We start from the raw sequence: 24643 nt of genomic DNA, 5'->3' as shown, positions 1-24643 counted from the left end.
CTCCTTGACTGTGATGGCTGTATCTCAGCCTGTGGCTAGATGTCATTTCAAGATAACAACATCAGTATGAGTGACAGGTTATGGGACAGGACTGGAGCAGCTTATGAAACAGGGAAGGGGGGCATTTTCACACCGAGCAACTGTCCGTACAGTACTAGTCAAAATCGTTGTGACTGTGTAAATGTAACAGTTTAGTTCTGCCCTTTCATACCTGCCTCTTTCCTCACTGCCGTCCAACCACAAAATTCACGCACACTCGCTCTGCCTCCCTCAACTTGCCATCTCTCATAGCTGTGAAAAGGGTTTATCCACACTTTTGTCAACCTGGCTCCTGCCCTTCTCTCCCAAATCTTTAGCTTTGCCCTTCCTCCCCACCATCATTTTCCCTTTCTCCCTCAATCTTTCCTTTCCTTCTCTTACTCACCCTAACGCCCTCACACCCCAACCTGACATCCCTCCCGCCCTTCCTCCCTTCCTCTCGCGTCTTCCACCACTCATTCATCCTTCTACTGATCCATCAACACACTGTGTGTAGAAAAGCCTAACCATTTCTCCTATCATCTGTGCTTCTCCTCAGGGGAACCTGTTGTGGAGTGCAGAGTAGAATGGTTGTGAACGCTGAGGGGGAAAAAAAAAAGTCAAGCCTCATTAGATTCTCATTGCCTTTGCAAACTGAAAGCAACAGAGATTTTTTTTTTCCACCATATAATCGCCGCTGCTGAGTGCCCTGGGAATCGCAATGAGCGCCCAGCCCCCTCCTCCTCCTCCCCAGACCCCACTACCAAGCAACACACTGTCCCCTTAACCCTCCCTTATTCCTTCAACCCACCATCATCTTTCCTTTTTTAACGAGTGCACAGCGAAGCATACAGATTGGCTTAGCCAGAGGAATTAAAGTTTTATTTCCATTCCAGTAGCACAATAATCCCCGTCATTAGAACGGTCCCTTAAAGTTAAACACGCCTTGCGTTGCTCAGCTGCAGAGTCAATTTACAGCCCCTTAAACAGCAAGTGGCAAGTTTTACAAACCTGTCATGTCTTATTACCGACATGTAAAAATATCACCTTTTTTAAAGTTATCTAATGATCCCCCGTCTCTCTGTAAACCCGCACCTTCTATGCCTAGTTTGTGCTTTGTTTATTTTTTAATAATGTTTATTTTCTACACCTCAGACTGTCAATCTCATCTGCATTTATTCCCCTTCCCCATCTCCCCCCAACACACACACACACACACACACACACACACACACACACACACACAGAAGTACCCAAGGGAACAAGTCTATCTGTGTCTAAGTGTGTGCTTGAACTCACATTGGGGAAATCCCTTCTCTAACACCACAATAATACAACAACACTGCTGCTCAATACAAAGCCACTGTTGACGCTAAGTAAATTAGCGCATTTTCCAAAAAAAAAAAAAGACGTACTGGAAAAACAATACATCACCATAAGCACAAATACCCAGAGGAAACCATTCATTACCAAAGCTCATGGCTCATATAGCCAGAGAATAAAATGATTTGAAACATGGAATTATTGCTGATATTTTGAGCTGTGGTGGTGGTGGTGGTGGTGGTGGTGGTGGTGACATGTATGCGCTCGTGCATGTTTATGTTTTATTTCGGGGGGGGGGGCAGGAAGGGGATTTGTAACCCACAGTTTGAATTTACATACAAGAGTGAGTTGCTTGTATAAATAGGACTGTAGTTGTAATAATTAAGCAGGGTCTGTCTTTCAACTATGAAATAGGTCAGAGGGTTGAACAGATATGACAATTCCTCCTGCAGAACAAAAGACAGAGGTAGCACCCATTATTAATCAGCGTGCTCAAAACGTCGCCTTCAAAGGGAAATCGCCATATTGCAAATGCATTGAAGTGGGAAGTCCTTGATATAAACAAACTGAGCCCTCGGAACTCCCAGTCAGAGTTGAAGCCCTCACACAAAGGGAAAAAACACAAACAAACACGAGAGTGAGATTAACATCATGTTTAATCTTATCATGGAATCATGTTTACAATCAGACCTCATGTGTGACATGCCACAGCTTTACTTGAACTGAACAGCATGGAGGTAACTACATAAAACCCTGGCAGGAGAAGGCTACAGTGGTCCCAGTGCAAGTATCAAAGAGGAGGTGATTTCATTGTGTCTGTCATGTGGTCTTTCCCCCGTCTGTTTTACTTGACTGAAAAAACAGAGTCTTTTGCACTGTGACGACATATCACTCGAGAAAGTTGTCTTGGCTTTGTGATTTATAATATTATTTTTCTTCCTCTGTTATACCTGTAAAAACAATTTAGGCCTTTGTAAGGTAGTGGTTCATTTCGGGTTAAAATTTCTGAATGTGAAGAGTTTCAGTTTGTAGCCAGCTCCCTCAACATACACTATCTGTACACTATTTGTTGGATTCAAAGCGTACATATTTAAAATGTCGTAGAAAATACAGCCTTGAATTTAGCTCCATGTGCATGAATGTAAGCAAATTGTCCCAGAAAATGTTTTCTAATTCCAAGTGTTATATAACTTCTCCACCCATAAGATCATAATTCTCCAATTAGGTAAAAGTGAGCCCACAGTTTCCAAACCAAGCCAAGTTTTTTGACCTGACCCGCTGGTGGGAGTCAGCATTACAATCACAGAACTCCTGCTTTTTTTTTACACAGTTGCCTCCTACAGGCTTCTGGCTGCAGGTGTTGCTTCACTGGAAGTTTTACAAGCTTTACAATTTTCTACAACTTTTCTACTTTACTGCAACCAGGTATCAAACCGAGTTCAAAAGTGATACAACCCACAGAAAGTTTGGAAAACCCAGTCTTACAGTTGACTTACTGTTGCTAAGATACCTGTTACCCATCTACATCTCCCAATATGGCCACACCATGCAAACACAGAAAAAGAAGCAGTTGGGAAACAAAGCCGATAAGACATGAGAGAGAAGGAAAATGAGACGAACAACAAAACAAGACGGAAAAGACAAAAGGGACATATACACAGAGAGAGAAAGAGAGAAAGAAAGAACCCACAATACCAGTTCAACCATCTTAACTGAGCAGCGAGGACGGTGGTTGGGATGGTAAATTGGATAAATTGAGTTTGGGTTCTTTGTGGGGTATCAAAATAGGATTATCCCTTTACAGTTCAAGGCCACCTTTCACTTACTCTCCCATAATCCCTTGTGGGTCACTGAATACACACAATCATAGAAATAGAAGGGATAGATTGAAACCGTGTTGACAGTTTCCTCCGAATTCACACAGAAGCTAAAATTTTGAGGCTCTATATAGTTGAAAGTAAATCTTTTGAAATATGTGCATGAATTTTTGTAACACCTCTTGTTCATGTGGTCTCCATTGTCCCCCCCCCCCCCCCCCCCCCCCCCCAAACAATCTACTCCTTTTGATTGCAATGAAAATCTTCACAAGCTAGGTAGATCACACAACCATAGTTATTCTGTTGTGGAAATATTAAACAGTAAGGTCACACATCTTTACTCCAAACAAAAAAAAAAAGGTATCTTTATGTTTTGCTGTGTAAGCCAGACTCAAAGAGGCTGGGACTTGAACTAGAGCTTCTATTCTATGTGTTCTACTTCTTTGTGAACACCTCCCAGGATCCTGATCAGCCCCATATGCCGGGGTCATACTTAAACATACTGTGCCCCTATCCAGTGTGGCCTTGTTAACTGTGTTTTTTTTCACGCAATGTCTTTTGTCAAATGTCTAAAGCACAAATTAAATGCTGCAGTCTGTCCAGCACACATGGGACGATACTTAGCTGCTATTTGGTTACTAAAAACTTTTCTAAAATGTGAAGAGATGGTTGCATTTAACAATTGCTTATATGTGTGTCTGTGTGTGTGTGTGTGTGTGTGTGTATCTATATACTTTTTTCGGTGATAAACAGAGGAGGGGAGTGTTCCTCCATATTTATATCAGTGCCTGGAGCGAACCACAGCCTATCTGGAACAAATGAAGAGAGAGGGTTCAGTGATTAATGAAGTGGCCCACGATAGCAAACTGACTCTGATAACGCTTTCTCTTGCAAATAATAAATTACAAACCTAAAATTCCTCAGGAATAAAATAGAAGAGAGGTATGAGGGTACATGAAGAAAAGCAGTAGAAAGGGTAACTGAGAGGAAGAGAGGGGGTTTGGGGTGATAAAAGATGGAATGGGGGGGCATAGAGGGGAGAGAGACCTTGCTGTTGAAACATGGTTAATGTTAGTAAAAAATGGATAAAGACACAGAAGGTAACAAGAGAAAATGACAAAAAAAATATTAGGATACGAGAACAAGACCCTCCTGTAGCATTCATTCTCTTCCTTTTTTTCTACTGTCTTTACTTTCAGTCATCCTGCTTTTGCTGCCCTGAAGTCCCTCTTCTTTTTCTTGTTTCTATCAAGATGTTTACCCGCTCTTTGTCCAAAGTTGGCAAATATGTAAAATACAATAGACCCATTTATATGGTCCATGTTGGGCTGATGAACAAAATCAGTGTGGTCTGAATTTGTTCCACAAGTGATGGCACAGCAGTTCTGAATGTAGTTAGTAGAACCTCACTTTGGCTCTTTTCAGAAGGTGATATTTAGTCTGAGATGAAAGAATTAAGATGTGTTTTTTCCCACAATGCATTTCTCTACTTGTGTTGTTATTGAAAGAGTGTACAGTGGAAACAGAAATGAAAACCAGTGTCAGAATGTGTCAGATATAAGGTTCAGATTTGGAAAGTCCACAGTTACTTTTATGTGGTCAAATGTCATTTGGTTAGGATGAGACAACTCAAACAACAGTGGTTGGAGTTACTAAAAAGGCAAACTGGGCACTGACAGGAAGTGACTTCTAGTGTCCTGCATCAAAGTTGGATTTTAAAGTTTAATTTTTGTGGGACTTTGCTTTTATTTGACAGTGTAGAGAGAAATAGGAAACACGTTGAGAAAAAAAGGGGGGTATTTTGTCCCTTGCCAGAACTGTACTGTTGATGTTGTGGTCATGTAATATACACTTTGACCATTTGGCTAGTGTAGCACTCTGAAATCAACAACTCTGATCTTCAAAATCCTTCATTTTTGCCGTTACATATAGGGCACACTGAATCCCCTCTTGGACTGAATGTTGGCATTGGACGTGAATTATGAAGCACAGAATCATCCAATATGAATGTTATTCTTAGAACCCTTGGCAGAAATGATAAGTCCACAACATACCATCTGTATTTGAGTCTGTTTACATTTAGAATAGATCATGTGCCCTGTGTGAGGTTTTTGTCTGTTTTGCAAGTTGATGCATAGTGCCAATAACTTTGTCACCAATTCCTGATGGTGCTGACCTTGTTGAACTTGGCTTACCTACCATGCTGTAGTAAAAATATTAATAGAAAGGAAGGAAGGCAAGAAAGTAAATAAAGACAGAATTTTGCACTACGATTGGAAAAAAGAAGCAACTGTGACAGCATCACCTTAGGCCTTGGGCCCCGGGCCCCGGGCCCCCGCAGCACACAACACAGCAGCAACCAGAGGAAGTTGCCAGGCCCACAGAAGCCTTGGAGGTAATTAATCATTTTAACCTGAAGCCTGTCAAGATACGGCTCAGTCCATCTCCCTCCCTTTGCTGATTTCCCTGTCAATTATATGTCCAGACAATTCGACAACCTCTCAGTCCTTCTTTCGGCCTCTCTCTCGTTCCAAACTGCCATCTGTAATTGTTTAAAAATGCTACTTTGAACCTTGCACGGTTCAACATTCTTGACTGCTGACTGTTTTACTGAGCTTCAGATTGCTTCTAAGGAAGTAGGTGTGAAGGAGATTATTTTATTTAACCATGGTTTTAAGAAACAATTAGAACTAATTTGATCAAACCTTGTAGATCTCTGAAGACAAACATACTGAATATGACCAGACAAAGCACATGCAAATGTATGTAAGCATGCAAATGTGTAACTTGTTGTTTCAGAATTGAGTGTCACATGCTTTAAATGTTAATTTCCTCTCCACTTGTCCATTAGAAACATTTTCTTGGGGAAACTGAACTAATCTCAAGCATCCCAACCCTTGTAACTCCTGTGCTGGGCCCTGACAGCCTGCCCAGTGCTGTTGTGTGACCCAGAGGGCTGGTCCCCTGTGGCGGTCCCCCTTCTCCCAATTACCACTAACAGACTTACTCAAAAACCTGCCTCACCGCTTCCATATTGCTGTCTTTCACTCTTTTCACTGCTGTGTGAGTTCTGTGTGTGGTGTGTGTCTCTCATGTTTTTTTTCTCTCTCTCTCTCTCTCTCTTTTCCTCTATCCTTTTCACTCTCTTGTTTTCTGTTCTCCCCTCCGTCTTTCCTTCCCTCCCTCCAACCTCCATGCCTACATCCCTCCTCGTCCCCCAGGGAGCGGGTGCAGTGGTGCTGTGCTTGCCAAGAACAGATGTCCAAGAAATACCAGCCCAGTGAGAGAAAAGGAGCGAGTGAGAGAGTGGAGGAGAAAGAGAGAGGAAGCACATGGAGGCAGATTAGGTGAACCGTAGGATCTGCTGGTGCCGTCTGGAAATATGGGATTCCATTCAGAGATTTGAAAACCTGTGTTGCTAAGCTTATGGTTTTTGTGTTCCTACAACATTTGGGATTATTATTATTATTATTTACACATAAAGTCTTAAATATGAAAGGTTAAAATCTAAAAATTGCTCTTTAGTCTTAAATAAAGAGAAGCCAATGGATGAATAGAACTTTTCGAAGCCAAAGAATTCGAGACAAGATCAAAATATATAAATATGTCAGGTGAAGGGACATTTACTTTTTCCACCACTGCACAACTTCATCTTCTTTCAACATCGCATCTATTATGACCGCAAGCTCCAATGGAAACAATGTACATGATTCATGGGTTGGGAAGCCAGTGAATGCTAAATTAGCAATGTTAGCGACCTCCTCGTTCACTCCTTTCCGTTTTCGGTTGAACATTATCTGGTCCGAATATAAAAGTGGGGGATAGTTAAAGTTTGACTCAAAGTAGAGCAGCTCGGAGAAACTGCTGCATTAAAAACACTCCCACCTACCCTTAAACACACCACCACACAGAGTAGCGCCTGAGCTGCAGCTACTGTTAGTCAGCTACTCGTACCTGTGTGTTGTTGGAGAAAACGGGTTCACAGCCAATTCTAAATATACTGTGTGCTGTGATCCTGAATGAACTGAATGGTTTAATTGCTATTATCCACATTTTTAAAACACAAGCACACTGTGGAACCATGACCAGATGTACTTATGCACCCCCCTGACCCCAAATTCTACACCCCACACACACACACACACACACACATGCATATGAGAGGAGGAAGTTTAAGGAGGAGGAGAGGAGAATAAATGATAAAATTACAGGATAGGGAAAAGAGAACAAGAGTGAGAAACTAAAACACACACATTAAAAAAAAAGAAAAAAAAAGTGCCTGCTGTGGAACAAACCGGTGACCCACGTAACCTGGGTTCCTCCCAACAGATTATCATGGGCACTGTGTGATTAAGGCCAGCCTCATTAGCATAATGATTTCCCATCCTCCCTTTTCTCTCCATCCATCCCACCATCCTATCCCTCCTTCCCTCCCTCCTTTCCTGGGCCTTGTGTTGTTAGCCACCAGCTCCCAGTGCTCCTCAAGTACTTTAAGCTTGTTAATAATCATTATGGGTGTGCAATGAAGTGGGGGAAAGGAATAATTACCTCACCTGAGCCAAACCAAATTAACCCCTTTCATTTTTTTTTCTCCCCCCCCCCCCCTCTCCGTCTACTGTTGTCGGTTACCCATTCCATATCCCCACCCACCCACTTGCACACACACAGACGTGGCATTCACCGGGGACCTATTAGGGTTGTCTGTTATTAAGTGTTGAAATAATAAATGTTTGCGCACAATTTGCTATATGGTAACAGAGGTACCTGTTTAGATGAAAGCAGAAGGCTCCTGTTTCACAAAGCAGGGACATGATTTTTATCTATGGTGGCAGATTATAAATGTGCACTTATAAATATATATAAAATGTATATAAAATGCTGTTGAAATGCTGTCAGAATTGTGAATGCTGTTTGTAATATAACTGTAATATAATCTATGAAAATCTACTGTTTATTTAGCTATTTATATGAACTCTTACATGCTAAACAGCTGTATTTACCCTTATAATGTGTCAAAGCTATATACCTGGGGATGTAGGAAGTCAGCACACCCAGTTTCATTCAGGGGCATTTTCTTCACATTGTTCAACCCTTGTCTAACCACGTAAAATGTGTTTCAAAAACACAAGTACCACAGGAACGTCGTACTCCTTAGACACCACACTGTATTTGATGAAACACTCGCTGTATGACATGCAGTAACAAGTGAACAAATCTATACAAGTTTCTGGTGAACATTTAAATCCCAGCAGTATTTTGTCGGTCATAAATCCAATTTCCCCCTCTCAGCAGAGGGTAGACTAAAGACATATGTCTGTAATACAATATATAGAGATGCATTAGGGGCCATAAGAAACCATAAGAACAGAAAAATGTTTAGATTGTTAGGGGAGAGACCTGATATTTTCCATATTTCACTGCGTGTATATCAAAATGACATAATCTTAAATGGGAGGAAACAGAAGCGAACGATCGGTGCATATTTCTCATTTGAGTCAGCTGAGAAGTGAAGGGATGTAATATAAGGCTGGCTTAACTGTATTAAGAATGTGAATAAAAGCCAGATGTTACTCTGGTTTTACGTCAAAACGTGAACTCTCCTGGCAAACTACAGTATTAAACCTTTGAAAAGATACACAGATACTGTAAACCAACACCTTAAATGCAGTTTACAGTCAGTTTATTTGAAAGCACCTGATTATTGACAAGTGTACATGGAATTGGCTGACAACTTTCAGTTGTTCCACAAGTCTTCCAAAAGTGCCATTTGGTGTTATAGAGCACACGCTTTGGGTTGTAGCTGAGGTCATAGAGCGTGAGCTGCAGTATAAGTAGATGATTTTCCAAAAAGGTAATGCTTTAAAAATCTGAAATAAAATAGCAGGACTATAGACCAAAGAGAGCATTAATGTGACATATTATAGTCCCAAGTCACCGACTGCAACATCATAAATCTCCACTCAATTACAACTGTTCTAGTCCTTTTCCTCTCATTTCCTCTGTGGTGACCCTCTCACTTGTGACATTTAATACCGGCTCTTGGAGTGGATGGTTTTTGACTATTTGATGTGGTACAGAAAAGATTTAACTTCTTGCCACAAGTTTGGGTGGCAGCGAAACAGGTTATATAAACACAACATTGACATATTATCACCTGATATGTTTTCTGTTTACACAACAGGCAGATATGGAGCAATATTCATTTGGAGTCATGTTTGGACTACTTGACTGATCACTCTCCTTTTAGCTCAGGTTTGAGTCCACCAACTCCTCAGAGAAATATGTGGCTCTTTAGCTGCCAAATACTCCACTATGTCGACCAGCTGATGGTTAATTTAGAATGTTTTCACTTAAAAGAGTTTGTCAGTAGGAGCAACCCATTGTCAGTATAACAATAGTACTGCAGCTTTACAATCATGGATTCTGGCCTATGCTACATCAGACCAGCACGCTAACTGGTTGGTGCCGTGTGCGCAACATGGTGTTTGCAGGTTGTTACTGTCTGCTGTTATTATAATTGTCCTCACTAACCATCCATTTGTGGGAAATCCAGACAGATAATGTATAGGTGCAGTATATGTTTGGGATGGCGATGTAAAGCTATGAAACATGATATATGGAAGAACTTAAAGGATACTGTATGTATTCATATGCACTCTGCAAACAAGATGCTTGTTTACCAAACAGAAGCTATTAAAGAGTTCAAAAACCCCCGGAGCCCCCATTCACTGCTCAAACTTTGCAAGAACAAAACATCAGCTCCTGAAATGATCTCCTCTAAACGCCTATAAGCACATTAAACATGGGTGTCTCCACTGCCCATCAATGACAGCATTCATGGGAGGGGTACGTAATGAAAGACTTGGAGTACAGAGGGATAACGCTACAAGCAGAGCCATCATCACTCAGGTGTGTGGTTGAGATGAAGGATCAAAGGCAGCCTCTGCCACTGGCATGCCTCTGCTGTGCTGCCTGCCCCGATGCCAAAAAATCACCGGGTTTATATCAGGGAGGATAAAGTAAGGATTAAGAATAAACGAATGCTTGAACACACAACATCATTTACACAAGAAACAACAAGCTGGATATGTGGGAGGCCTGGTGTATTTCAATTTGAATGCTCAGTCAGAGGGAGATGCTTGGCCTGAAGTGGTCTGAAGAGACGCAGACAAAGCAGTCAGAGAGCATATTTCAACTTGGACTCATAAAAGGCTGCAGAGATGTGAAGGTTTGAGTGAGGTGCGGTGTCGAGACATTTTTTTCTGGTGCAGAAGCTGCTGTTTATTGATAGTTACTTAAAGTCGTGTCATTAATAGGATGACAGTTCAGATCCTTTTCCGTTCAAACACAATCTGAATGAGTGTTCTTGGTAATCCCTTGTTTAAGTCAGCCTAGTGAAAGCCTAGAGTGATTGAAATGTGAGTATAGGGGTGTCAGAAAAACAAAACACACAGTTTTCTTGTCTGCCTCTGTAGTTTCTGTGTGTGTGTGGTTTGTTCATATTTGTATGTAAAGGTGTATCTGGAGCGTTTATCAGACAAGGTGTCCATACACACAGCGGCGCGTGCCAACTCCCAGCCAATCAGCCACACTTCAGACTCATTCCCATTTCTCTTCCCATCTCTTCATCCAAGCAGTAGCATGTTGTTTCACAGGCACAAGCCCATGTTTTGTTTTGTTTTCTCCTCTCTTTGTTTTTAATTGCTACCGTGGAGGTCAATTAATTTCACTCCCCCCTCTCTCTATCTGCAGCCCACACAGCTGTGGTGCTGTGTGTTTGTTAGCCCATCTCCTTCCAAGCCCTAATGCCACATCACTTCAAATGGATTAATCGAGCCACTTTGTTGTTTAATCTTGCCTCGGCAGAGCTGTTGGGTGGGTTGGTGGGTGGGTGTGTGTGGGTGGGTGGGTGGGTGTGGGAGGGGGTGTGATCAGAGATGCACAGGCTTGTCTGTCTTTGTCATGGACAGACAGACTGACAGGCAGACAAATGGATGCACAGGCAGAGGGATGGAGGGACAGAAGGAGCAAATGATAGTCGGAGGGAGGCATTGAAGAAGACGAGCAGCCAGAAGCACAGACGAGCTGCAGATGAGTGACAGGCGCTGAGAGAAAAAGAGACAAATGGCTCCAAATTTGTCACTTAATGTCTGTTTTAAAGGAAATGTTTTAACTCTGACATGAGTGTGTGTTTATGTAGAGGTATATGTCAGTTCACTCATTCTTTCAGTGTTCTCAGGGTGTGTGTACAGTCTGAGTCTGTATGTTATGCACATCTAACTTTGTCTTCTTTCTATATTTTGTGGAAGGTCAATAACTTATTAAGAATGAATAAATAATCAATTAACCGTCACATGCACAAAACACATACAATTAGAAGCATACACATTGACACAGGCCAAAGGAAATATACAACAGACATGCAGCAATGTGCACATGACGCCAACTCTCCACACACACACACACACACACACACACACAATTAAAGGTCCCGTTTGATGTTTTGATCCTTTCATGTTCTGATGACAATTTCATCCGGAAGGAGGGAGGCAGCAGCATGGTTCGAACCTCCCGGCTACAAGCGCACAGAAAAAAAAAAAAACATACAAAAAAAGACATGCTGCCACCCTACAACCATACTCACACACACACACACGTACACACACAAACCGCAAGGATACACACACACACACACACGTGTGCGCAGACAGGCTCCCAGCTACCAGCAGTGCTTTTCTCTCTTCTGATCTGCTGAGTCAGCCCAAGCCCCTTAAGACTTCTTGCCTCTCAGTTACTAGATATCAGAGAGAGAAGGAGAGAGTGCAGAAGGGGAGAATATGATGGTCGAGAGAAAGAGGGCTGAAGAAAAGATGCACTGTCTGGAGCCAATCCACAGACCTTTTATAGTTCCACCACCATTGATATTTTTTTGAATCTGTCCAGTTATTCTTGTTTTTTACTTGTCAAACTGTGTGGGAGAATAATAATACTAATATTGGGATAACAAGACCATATCAGCATTATTATTATACTGTTGCTTTATTCAAGCATATTACTCTTTTCCCCACATGATTCAAATTTGGCACAATATCTTTGAAGTTTTATTGAACTATTTACTAGAAACTTGTTTGTGCTATTGCTGATAGACGTGTCAGTTCAGGTCTGATGGTATACTTAAATCTATTACAGCATACAACATACTACATGTCAACAAATAAAGACGGCCTGTACATTTGTCTTACTTTGCTGCATTTTTTGCAACTTGTGACTCTTCCAAACTTGGACAAGCATAATTTTCTGTTGTGAAGTTGCTCAGACTCTCTTTAGAAAGTTAGAAAACTGTCTTCCCATATTAGTGAGGTAAAACATGAAAACTAAATACTAAAAACTCCTCTTTACAAAAGCCAGTCTTTATCAAGCAAAGTTATAGATGATCTAGTCTGTGTTTGATGAGCATACATACAAATTGAGGTCAGAACAGGATTCAACAGTATGTGTCTTTTCATTGTACTGCATATGTGTGTGTGTGTGTGTGTGTATGTGTGTGGGGAAGTGTGCGCTAGACAAAGGGACACCAACAGAATGTGGTTTCCCCTGCTGTAAAAGCAAGGCTTTAGGTGAAGCAGTGAATAAACGGTTTTCAGTTAGCCCTAAATGGGAAGTTCCTTTACTGATAAGGACAGCTAGAGAGCTGAGGGTGAGGGCAGGTGAGAGAGAGAAAATTGAGCTTCGGGGGAGAGCAACTGTGGGTTTCCACTAAGGTGACAGTTGAGTAATACCGATGTTGCTATTACAAGAAACAACACCACCAACATCCAAAATCAGGTCAGTAAGGGATTTCAACATGCAGATAAGTCAGGGAAACAATACAGATTTCTGTTTGTGCCTTTGTTGTTTTTCATGACAAACTTGCTGGTTTCTCAGGATGGACACAAGTAACCTTTATCATCATAAGTTATGTGTTTCTTATTGGATACCAGCAACTGTGTGGTGGTTTTTCCTTGTCAAATTTGCATGTTTTAGTGCCAGAAAAATAGCATTGGGAAAGAAAAGTAAAAAAAAAAAAATCAATTAAAAAAGGAAACAGAAAAAAGAGTAAAGCTTAATTTCCTCTGCTCGTGGATAATCCTTTATTACACCAAAACCAGTGCTTGAATTACCAAATGGCCCCCCATAAAGCACCGTAACTTTCTAATCTGTTTATAATTACCATTTCAATGATCCTACACATTAATGTCCGACCTTCAAGAACTCTGACCCACTTCTAATTAGTGGTAATATCCGATCATTGCCATATATGAAACTAGCCATGACCAAACAAATGGACCTCAGGTACAGCTAATTTCTGGAGCAATTATCTTTTCATGTTGAGAGATTTAGCTGATTATCTGCACAATTTCACACAGCTTTTTTTTTCCTCTGTGTGAGTCTAAATGACATTGCATGATAAAAATATATTTTTTAATCACTTTTTCAAAGACCGGCACTGCGGAGAGGCTTTTCCAATGGTATTTCTCTTAATGTTAGGTCATGTGGAAATGTGCTAAATGCCTGTCAACTCAGCTGCATATAACTATGTGATGCTCCAGTGTTTCTGCACGGTGCACTCACAGAGTATATGGAAGTGCTTTCAAGCAGTAATAGCAATTTGTTGGTCTTTTTAAAGATGTATTCTGGCAGAAAACTCCTAAATGCATGTTGCTTTATTTAAGATTGATAAGCTGAATATATTTTGAGAACAAAGATTTACCAAATTAATTTCAGTTCAATCAATATCCAATTAAAAATCTATAGCAGTTGAAACTGGCTGATTCAGCATCTGTTTTATCAAATTGCCTGAAAAGGTGAGTGTACTAGTGTCCTGTACTGTAACAAGATGTTGAGACACCATGTCTGAGTCTGACTTCATGCTGTTATATGAACCCAGAAGGCTGCTGATACAGGTGTAGGATAATTTACACTGAAGCAACCAAACTGTATAATTAAATTCAATGTACATAGTGTCAATATAGACATCCTGTGGGCAGAGAACTAAAGGCATGATTATAAGGTAAGTCAGTGAGGAAATGACTATAGCATATAGGAAGCTGCCTGTGTGGTCTAGAGACACTGACTCTAATGTCCCCATGAGATCTGGTGACAAAAAGCACAATGACAGTTTGCAGACCTTGTATAAACGGTGATTAGATGCAGGTGTCCATTAAAGTCAAACCAGTGGACTGGGAGAACTGGGAATTGTTGGAGGGTTATGTAATTTAAAGAGGGAAAAAATAGTCTACATTTCACATTTGAAGTGTTCCCCTTCAGCTTCACCCTCTGCTGTGTGGTTCTTCATGTTAACAGATATGCATGACGGCGGCGGTGTGATTTCCCCTCTAGAAACAACCCCTTAATTCACTGATTTTTCATAATGGGAACATTAATTGTAACACTTTGAATCACTAATGCTTTTGATTGCCAATCTTATCAATCCTGCACAACACAGTGTTGATCAAATGAACACATTTCCTGTGGTGGGTCTAGGGAGGGGAGGAAAAAGTTACTGGATTAATTAAAAAAAAAACTGAGTTCAGGGAAATGTGAAAGTTAAGAGGGAGATGAAAGAGAAGGAAAAAAAATTAACTAAACAAAAGCAACAAAAAGGGTTCTGAATTCCCATTGGGCTGATGCAATGATCTGATCAGTCAGCTCATCTTGGATCACTTGTGTGTTACAGTAAAAAAAAAAAAGATAGGCATTTTAATTAAGAACATATACTATATACGCTACGTTTTAAAGTCATATACATGTAAGCAAGTGAAAGGATTTGAGTTATTTCCTTGAGAGAGAAAAAAGAAGGGAAAAAAATTAAGAAATTCAGTCACGTTAATCCCAATAAAACATTTCACTTAGCTTCTTAAATAGGTTTATAAACTCTATATGAAGGCAGAGTGAGGGGGTGGATTGAGGGGGGTTGGAGGATCCACCTCGCAAGGGGATCATTTCAAAAATGCATCCTCATAAATTGTCATCCCATCCTCCACTCGTCCAAATGTGTATTTTTCTAATGCATGAGAGGCCATATTCAAATGAAGGAGGGGAAGACCTTTCACACACACGTCGGGCTATAATGGGGAAAGCTTAGCATAACTTCTGTCTGATTTCCAATGCAAATATTAGCAGTCAAGTTCAGTGTGTGGTTGCAGATTATAGTTTATCCCTCTCACACACCACAGAGTTCTTTTACGCTCTGGAAACATTTTTGCTTATCAGTGCAATGCAACGATCAACTCTCCTCACATCCTCCCAAGTCCCTTGGAGACTTCAAGAGGGACTAGGGGGGAAGAGAGAGAGAAAGAGACTATGATAGGGAGGAGGGAGGGGAGGGAGGAGAGAGAGAGAGGGGGGGGGTGGCTGTAAAGACAGAATGAGAGAAGGAGATGAAGAGGGAGAGAGAGAATTATCAACATTCAAATGTAGTCAGATCCACCCCAAACTTCAGCCACCACCCATGATTATTATTTTTTTTTTCTTGTCTGAATCTTTAGTGCTTAAATCCTTAAATTAAACATCTTAATTGCTGTAAGCCTTACTATCAAATGGGGAATTACAAAGACCTCAGAGGAGCCTACCCCCCCCCCTCCGCCCTCCCAAACCCAAAAAAACTCCCCTCTTCACTCCTAAGAACATATCACATACTATTGTTTATGTAATTACACTGTGTGAGATGTGGCAGCAGAAGCCCTCCCATCTCCCCCGGCTCGTCGTGTGTGTGTAATAAAATAAAGGCAGCATGACTGATGAGTTTACGCATCAAACAATAGATGGAGAATAGCACAGATAATTCTATTAGCCTATAAAGTTTCCTCATCCGGTTGTGTGGGGATATGCTGAAACATTTTCATTGATGTACATTTTATTTATTTTTTTCATCTTGTACTCAAAGAATGATCCAGCCATCACTGGGACGACACAAAGATGTGTTTCTTCCCAACACCACATTAGTTAGTAGTCAGTATAGCCTCAGTGAGTGGAATTAATATGCAATATGTAGTCCTCACATGTACTGGAAACACTTACTATTCCACACAGATAACACATGTGTTGGAAATGTAAAACAACTTCCCTCCTGCTTGTATAAGTTGAACCTGAATATGGATAGTATAGGCATTACATTGTAATAATAATAATTATCTGCACTTTGTCAGGTTTTGACACATTTTACCTTTAAAATGATTATCCTACTATCATTATTATCAGTTGCAATCACCAGTAATAATTGGTTATAAGGACATTTTTCAGATTAAGCTTCTTTTCCTTTTTTCAAATAGTACAGTAAAGCTTTGGCAGAGCTTTTAATGGAGTTAAATTATCCCTTGTAAGCAATATATCAGTTAACAATAAAGCAAGGAAGAGGACACTCATTGTTAATTTCTACTGTGTATTTCTGTAGTAGACTCCTACATTTACAGACTCGGCTGCAGCACTTTTTGTTCGGCTGCTGCACTAAACACCAGAGAGGCGGGTAAACACAGAGAGAGAGAGAGGGAGAGAGAGAGAGAGAGTGGTGTGGCAGCAGAGCCAATTAGAAGTTGCTTAAGGTCAGGCCAAGGCCCGAGGGAGCAGACGAAACAATAAATAATTTGGAGGGTAAAAAGCAAAGTGTTGCCCAGTACAAAATGCATTGTGTTCTTTAAAGTCTTGACAATTTATTTTCCCAATGAATTATACATGTGAGACTGCTGCAAACATGCGCTGCCCAGCGAGGGGGAGATAATCTTCAATCTTTGTAAGTACTTCAACAATGGTGTGTATGACAAACACTGGAAGAGATTTGGTGCTGGATGGAGACGTGAAGTGCTCCCTTGTATTGTAACATCGCCCGGCAGCTTTGGAAAACAACAATCCAACTGCACTTATCCTTAGCCAATGTTTACAGATTGTTCCGTGTAATGGAAAAATACTGTTACAGTACAATCTGGTTATAGTTAGTTTTGTTTCAACCCATGGTGCAAATGAGCAAGTATAAAAAACGGTATAGAAATGACTTAACCTTACATTTCTTGATAGTTGATCCATTTGGATAAGAACCAAAACATTTGAAGACAATCGCTGCACGTTGTTATAAGTTTACACGAAAACTGGTATAAGTTGTCTGGCTAGGAGGAGTAATCAGTTTCTCAGACTGTAATCTGTGGCAACGTGAATCCAGGCGGAGTGAGTGAACTTGAAGAGCGGCTTTTGTATTTAAAGTTTTCAGCTGTGAGATTAAAAATTTCCAGTTGGTTATATCATTGGGAACCTTTCCTCAAAAGCGTACATATCCTTTTCAAACCAAATCCAGTCACGCAGAGCCATTTGCAGCATTCTACTTTTCCCTATTCTTGTTTTCCAAAACATTAGTCTTGCAAACTCTAATGCGTGCAAATGCAATGACTGAAGCAGGCTGCCTCTTTCTCTGTCTCTCTCTCTCTCTCCGTCTCTCTCTCTCACACGTTTCCTTTCTTTCCCTCGCGCTTCCTCTCTCTGTGTTTAGAAGGCGGGGAGTAAATCATATGGTCAGGCTTGTGCAAAGCCAGAAAATAATGGGATCATATTCCATTCTCTTCCGCCTATCAAAGTTTTATACAAAAGCAAAAAGCTTCTAGTTTCAATACCCAGGAAATTCTAAAGACTCTGAAAAATCAACATCCCTTGACAGCTACATAATGTATGGCTTTTAGTATCTAGCCTGTGAAGCCCCATCACAGCCAACGATAGCTACACTGACTTACCTACACATACTGCCAACGACATTGGACAGAAGGCAAAGGATTGGAGTTTAGTTTAACAGTGTGTAAAAAGTACTTGAAGGAGGTAAAACACAAGTTAAGCAAAGGACATCTGCTTTGCCAGCTTTGATGGACTTTGTAGATTCCACAACCAAAGATGATGTTTTTTTCTTTCTTTCTTTACAAAGTAATGAGTGTTAAAAAAAAAAAAAACACAGTCTCATGAAAATTCAGGATTGTGTCATCTGAGAAATCTGAAACATCACAGCTTCAACTTTTGATTGCGCACAAGCATTGTTTGTCTCGTCAAGGAAAAAAAAAAAAAAACCTTCTTGAGTGGAGCCCAAATGCTTACAATTCTGTCTTGATATCTCCATCTAAACCATTTGGCTTTACAGTAGAGCAGTGTCTTCCTGCTGACTGATAAATTGCCAGACAGACTATACTCCTACTTCATCAGAAATGACAACTCCTTCCAACTTGTCTTTTCTCCCTCTTTTTCTTTTTTTCTTTTCTTTTTTTTTTTTTTTTTTAAATCTGAAGTGTGTTTTCAAGGACATCTGGAAAGCAGCACAGCACAAACTGTTACAGTCTTCACTTGGTGGCACTCTTTGACAGCTGTGCCGCAAATGGCACGGCATAGAAATCATACGGAAACCATAACATGCCCACTGCTATAATGGTGTTGTAAAAATGCCCCTGTATACACACAATATGACAGAATCACCAAAAAGAAATGATGGTGGGCGGGGGTAACTGCACTTCATAAAGCGCACACACACACACACACACACACACACACACACACACACACACACACACACACACACACACACACACACACAAGCACACCAATCCACAACCACACATTATAAGTGAGTCATCTAATTCAAGCCTCTATATAATTTAGTATATCACACATAGAGTACGTCAGGGTCTTGCTCTTTAGTCATGCACACTCCCTCTAACACAACATTTCCTGGGGTCAAAGTGGAAGTGGGTGGAAGCCATTTCCAGCGGGAGCCCTCGATTGCATGCGCCCTGATGGGGTTGATTAATCTGCAGCAACTATGGTTTGTCTTCTACAGCTGAGTGAACAACTTCATTTCAACTGATGAGTTCAAGCTCAGGTCAGGGCAGTCTTCATCTGTGACATTACAACATCCACACAATGTGAATTAATTTCACTCACTCTGAAAACAACTATGTAGTACCGCAGACGCCGGATTTTGAGACATATTGCAATTAGAATCAAACAACTCGGAGAGGAGTTTAAGCTAAAAGTGATATTGCTTTATGTGTGTGTGTGTGTGTGTGTGCTTGTGCAAGATTTTTATTTTATTTATTTCTTTTTTTACTTTGTTCGCTCTTCATGTGGTTTTGGTAATGTTGGTCAAGTGTAAACAATGATGGCTTTTTTTCCAGACCTTCTCTACATTTGACAGATGATTGTTTGGAGTCTGCTCCTCTGTAGTTTCCGGCTCCCAGAAATGAATGTGCTCAACACAAACAGGTGAAGCAATCTGCAATACTCATTTTCACAAAGAGCAGGCGCCGGGGAAAGCAAACTTCAAGCGATGTTTGTCTTTGTCTTTGAGACACATCCATTCTGTAGTATGGCTTCCATTTGCATCTAATATTACCACTGCAAAATCAAAGAAAAATGAAAAGTATTTTTTTGATTTTTGCATGGTTTGCCATCTGTTACCATACATCTGAATTCTACATCTCGAGTCTCTGAGGCATTCACCCACTTTCTCTCTAATTCGCAACCATTTATCTTTTTTTTTTTTTTCTCTCTCTCTCTCTCCCCCCTTTTCCTCTTTGCAGTCAATCGTAAGAAAATATGCCCAACTCTGAGCTGGCCTCTCAAGCATCACCGTCGTGCAGAAAGCTTCATCAAAATATTTAAACTTAAGCAATATAAACCTTATGTGCTGAGTCCAGTGTGAGTTTTTTTTTTTTTTGTTTTGAGTGTGTGTTGAAATGATACAGCCTCTGCATAGCAACAGAATAATGATAACATAGGAACATACTGTGTATTACAACAACACAAACATACATGTAGGAATACTGTATGTGGACTGAAGGCATGGAAAAATGAAGTGACTTTTAAATGGGTGAGCATTAATAAATCAGCAGAGCCTTTCAATAGACTGTGTCCTGTTTCTGCCTGGTGCCTTTTCCACCTGTCTGCTGGTGCTTTGACAGAGAGAGTGCTGGCATTATTACAAATAAATATTGGTTTGAATATATAGCCCTGTCATAGCTCTGTATTATGGTTATGGTTTCAGGAATAATTGAATCTGTGGAGATTGTGATCTTGGTGAATTAATGGATTGTTCCAAGGAACTGATGCGAATGGAAGGGGTGGTGGTGGGGGGGGTGGGGTGTCCGGCTTTGGCGATGGTGATGTGTGGGAATTCATTTCACTGTTTAGCAAGGAAGGGCATATTGTAAAAATGGACGAGAGGTGTCCCGCGATGTATGTCACAGTCAGGTTTATCATGAACGTTATGATGAAACTTCTGCGTCTGCGGGGTTTTGAAATAACGCTGCGTCTTATCTTCGCTGCGGAATATTCATTGCCGCAATTATTCAAACGTGCCGAGCTCCCGTCTGTGTACCGAGGAGAATGTAAGGTGCATGAAAAGTTATTCACGATTGTCTGTACATAAATCAGCATCGCATTATAAAAATCAACACACGGCTACATAAAACCTCACTGGTTGATAAGAAACATTACCTGCAAAACGGGAGAGAATTCAAGAAGTACTGTGAATAAATCGCAGTTTCACAGCCCTCCAAAGTTAAATCTGCTTTGATAAAGTTTTTCCATTCAGGTCTCGAATCTGCACTTCATGCAAGTGGGGGAAAAAAATGGTAAAAGAGACAAGGAAAACAGCCCAGAAGTTGTCAAGATTGAGACGATAGAGTCTACGTCGCCTGTGCTCTATCACCCTGCGCTCGCATGAAACACATTATGGGCCGAGCAAAGACAAAGAGCTTGTCTCCTTCAAGCATGAAGGAAGACAGAGAAAGAATATGTAACCATCCTTAAGTAATTTTGTTTACTGGCCCTGGCTCCTGTGCACTCAGGGTAAAATCTCTAGGCACTCTACCATCTATTGAACAAAACTCAGCAAATTGGTACCTCAGGTTTATTTCTCTTTGAGTTCTCTCACCTGGGAGTCGGGGGAAGAATTGCCTTGTAGGCCTGAACTGCAAACAGCTTTCTCTCTGATCTGCTCCTTTCGCCCTCACACTATTTGAACTGTGTTTTCCCCTGGCATTCTGGGAACCGTTTGCTCTCTTTCTCTGTGTCGAGAAAGAAAAAGGGGCTGTGTTCTTCATACATTTTTTAAAGTCTGGTGTATGTTCCCTCATGCAAACCCAAACACACACAGTCATGCACACGGACACACTTTCTCCCCCTGCACTCACGCTTTCAGGCCAGTTCCGCCGGCACCTGGACGACAGGTTTCTCTTTTAAAGCGAAAGGTCCACTAACTCGCCCCAATTTGTAAACAAGTTCGGACGACATGAGCGCATTAGTGTCAGTTCTCTGTAAATCCAGTGTTAAGTAATGACAAGTCCGTGCCCAACACAGCGGTTTGATGAAGCTGTCATCGATCAATAATTCATCACAACTTTGCTAGGCTATACAGGCGTCTCAATAAGTTTCTAAGCAAAACAGAAAAAGAATCAAATGAAAGCTGAAGGATCAGAAAAAAAAAAGAAACACACACAAACCGTGTTTATATTTAATGGCTTTTTGCTTTTGGAAATGCCACAACGCACTTGGTCAGCATGTTTAGACAGGACCGAAAGGAAGGAAGGAGGATGGGAGACGAGAGGGAGGGAGGGAGAGAGAGAGAGAGAGAGAGAGAGAGTGAAAAACAACTTCGTACAAGCACCTCTGGTTTGTTCTCATTTTTGTTATTTAGCTCCATGAAGAAAGAAAAAAAAATGCTTTGGCCACCATCTTGTGGTATTTCCTGCTAATCCCCACAACCTCCTGCTCAGCGGTGGTGCTGGTGGTCTTGTGTGTGTGTGTGTGTGTGTTTGCATGTACATATGTGCACCTGCGCGTGTGTTGGGGCTCTAGTTTCTGGCGTGTGTGGCCAAAATCTAAATCCATGCCAGGACAGCAATCCGGTCTGAAAACACAGCTCCTAATCCTTTAACCTTCAGAACAAGAGGAGAGGGAAAAACAGCTGAAGGGCCCCGCATGGTGAAGCAGAGGGAGAGAGACAGACACCCAAACTAAGACCCGACCAGACCAGACCAGGAGGCCACTGATATTCATTCATCCTCCCTCTCCACCCATCCTCCTCAAGGCAGGAAAATGGATTTCTATTTCTGGTGGCTAGATATCGCTGATCATGGTTCATAGCCCCCTTTCAGGGCCTGGAGTTAACATCGCGGGCTGATGTCAGGATGTGAACACTGATCAGAGCCAGGGAGATGGGTCCTGATGGCCTTCCAATCTGCCAAAGCTGTGATGGCTGCTTTGCTGATACCATCACAGTAAATTCTATCACTGTCACTCTCTGTTTCTATCCAGAAGCACTCAGAGTATGTGTTGGCACATCTTAGTGTGTGCGTTTGTGTGCATGTGCCTTTTCCAGCTGTCCATGACTGACAAGATATCTGATGGCATTGTGCTCTGTGTTATGTACTGTAGCTTAACCTCAATGTTGGCTTTTTTCTTGAAGAGCTGGAATAACAGGTGACTAACAAGACAATGAGTTTGTATCATGTTGTAATGGGCTGGGTAGTAGCGTGAAGAATTTCTACATTTTGACTTTGAAAGAAAACTGACTGAACTGATACAGGAAATAAAACTATTTCTAGATACTTTTTCATACTGGGACACAGTCTCAATAAAGAAAAAACTGCAGCCTCATGGTCTTAAAAACACATGGCTTCTCACCTAAATTCTACTTTGAAATAAAGCCAAACCTTCCACAACTCCAACTACAATTCTCCATCATTTCCCATGCTATTAGAACTCCAATCTTTGCATCCTTTGGCTGTATTGATATTTATGCTGAGTGATAATTCCTGACAATGAATAAATAAAATGTTCCTCCTACTCTTCTGTGTCTGTATAGCCCCCAGCATATTCCTGGGGCCTCAGTCTAGGAGGGGGAATACATAAACAAGAAAAGATCTGAGGAGACTTAGCCGGGGGCACTGACTTCATAGACACTCACACACACACAAACGAATGTAACACATTCACATCCTGGCAAGCACACATATTGCATATGCATAGTTCCAACATACTGTATGTACTACTTGTGAGTCACCACCTCAGTTTCCCCAATGCACACACACAACCCTAACCATTACCACTAGTTGCCTAACCACTGACCCAAAAATCAGCTTTTTCTCATTTGGGGACATGGCTTTTACCCCCAATTGAACAAGTTGTCCTAAATGAACTGGTTTGTCTGAAATTTGTCCCCAAAAGTAGCCTATAACTGACCACACACACACTCACTGTGGGGTTAATGGTTATCAGGCCAACTGTTTTAAAGCAATCACAGGCTATGTTGAGTTTCAATTACTTAAAACCCTTTTTTTTTTAAATATTTCCCTGCCAACTTCTGCCAAGCTAGTGGATTGCCTGACTTTTTAATCATACTATTCCCCTGTAAATCTGAAATGGAAGGTGTGTGTGTGTGTGTGTGTGTGTGTGTGTGTGTGTGTGTGTGTGTGTGTGTGTGTGTGTGTGTGTGTGTGTGTGTGTGTGTGTGTGTGTGTGTGTGTGTGTGTGTGTGTGTGTGTGTGTGTGTGTGTGTGTGTGTGTGTACAGGGTGGGAGTACAACAAGGTTTTTGAGTGCAGCTGTTGGCTTTTTGATAAAGGGTGCTGGACATCTGTTGTATAAGACTCTTTTTTTTCTCACAGTGCCATATAAAAGGTGTTGAAAAATAGATTTACATGCAAACATGCAACACATACACCTCTCATAAGCTCTCTGATACTACTCATATACATGTGCCTCTTGAGAATCCAACAGCTCCCGGTGTCCAACACGAAACTCTTTAATATGTGTTTCACTAATAAATAAGATCTGTTTTTATCACTTCTTCTCTTATAAGCAGTTAAATAGTAAAAATCCCACTGGCACTGTCTTTATTATGATAGACTGACCTCCATTACACAAGGAAGCAAGCAGAGTTTAAGCAGATATGTGATTGTCTTCTGTTGTACATAAATGCATGTAAATCATGTTACAATCACAGAACTACATGCCTCATCTTAAAGCACAGCATGTGTAACTGCAAACCTGTATCCACTGGTCCCAGTAGACATAAGCTGAAACACACATGAGATGTTCTCATTCTTCTGAAGTGGTGGTGGTACCTTTTACTGTATGTTCCCTTTAGGAGCAGCAGAGGATGAAAACATATGCTGTATGCTGTGGAAGAGAAACAGACAAAAAGTTTTGAGTTTTGTTTGATAAAACTGAGGAAATCTGGCCAAAACTTCTAAAGTGTTGTCATAATCATTGATATGAGCAAGGCAGAGCAGTGTATATTCTCTTGGTGTGTTTACCAATGCAGAAAAAAAATGCTTCCTCTTAAGTCAAGATCATTCAAGTTTATCCTTGTTAGCGTATTCACGTTTTGCAATGTTCACTGTGGACCTCCAGTATAATTCACACTAAAAACAGTTCAATAGCATGTTCCTTCCATCGGTGCAGGAGGCTATTCCACACAGT

Source organism: Scomber japonicus, chromosome 10, assembly GCF_027409825.1.
Source record: "Scomber japonicus isolate fScoJap1 chromosome 10, fScoJap1.pri, whole genome shotgun sequence".
Classification (NCBI taxonomy): Eukaryota; Metazoa; Chordata; class Actinopteri; order Scombriformes; family Scombridae; genus Scomber; species Scomber japonicus.
The sequence above is the reverse complement of the archived record's forward strand: the minus strand, read 5'-3'. Positions refer to the sequence as shown.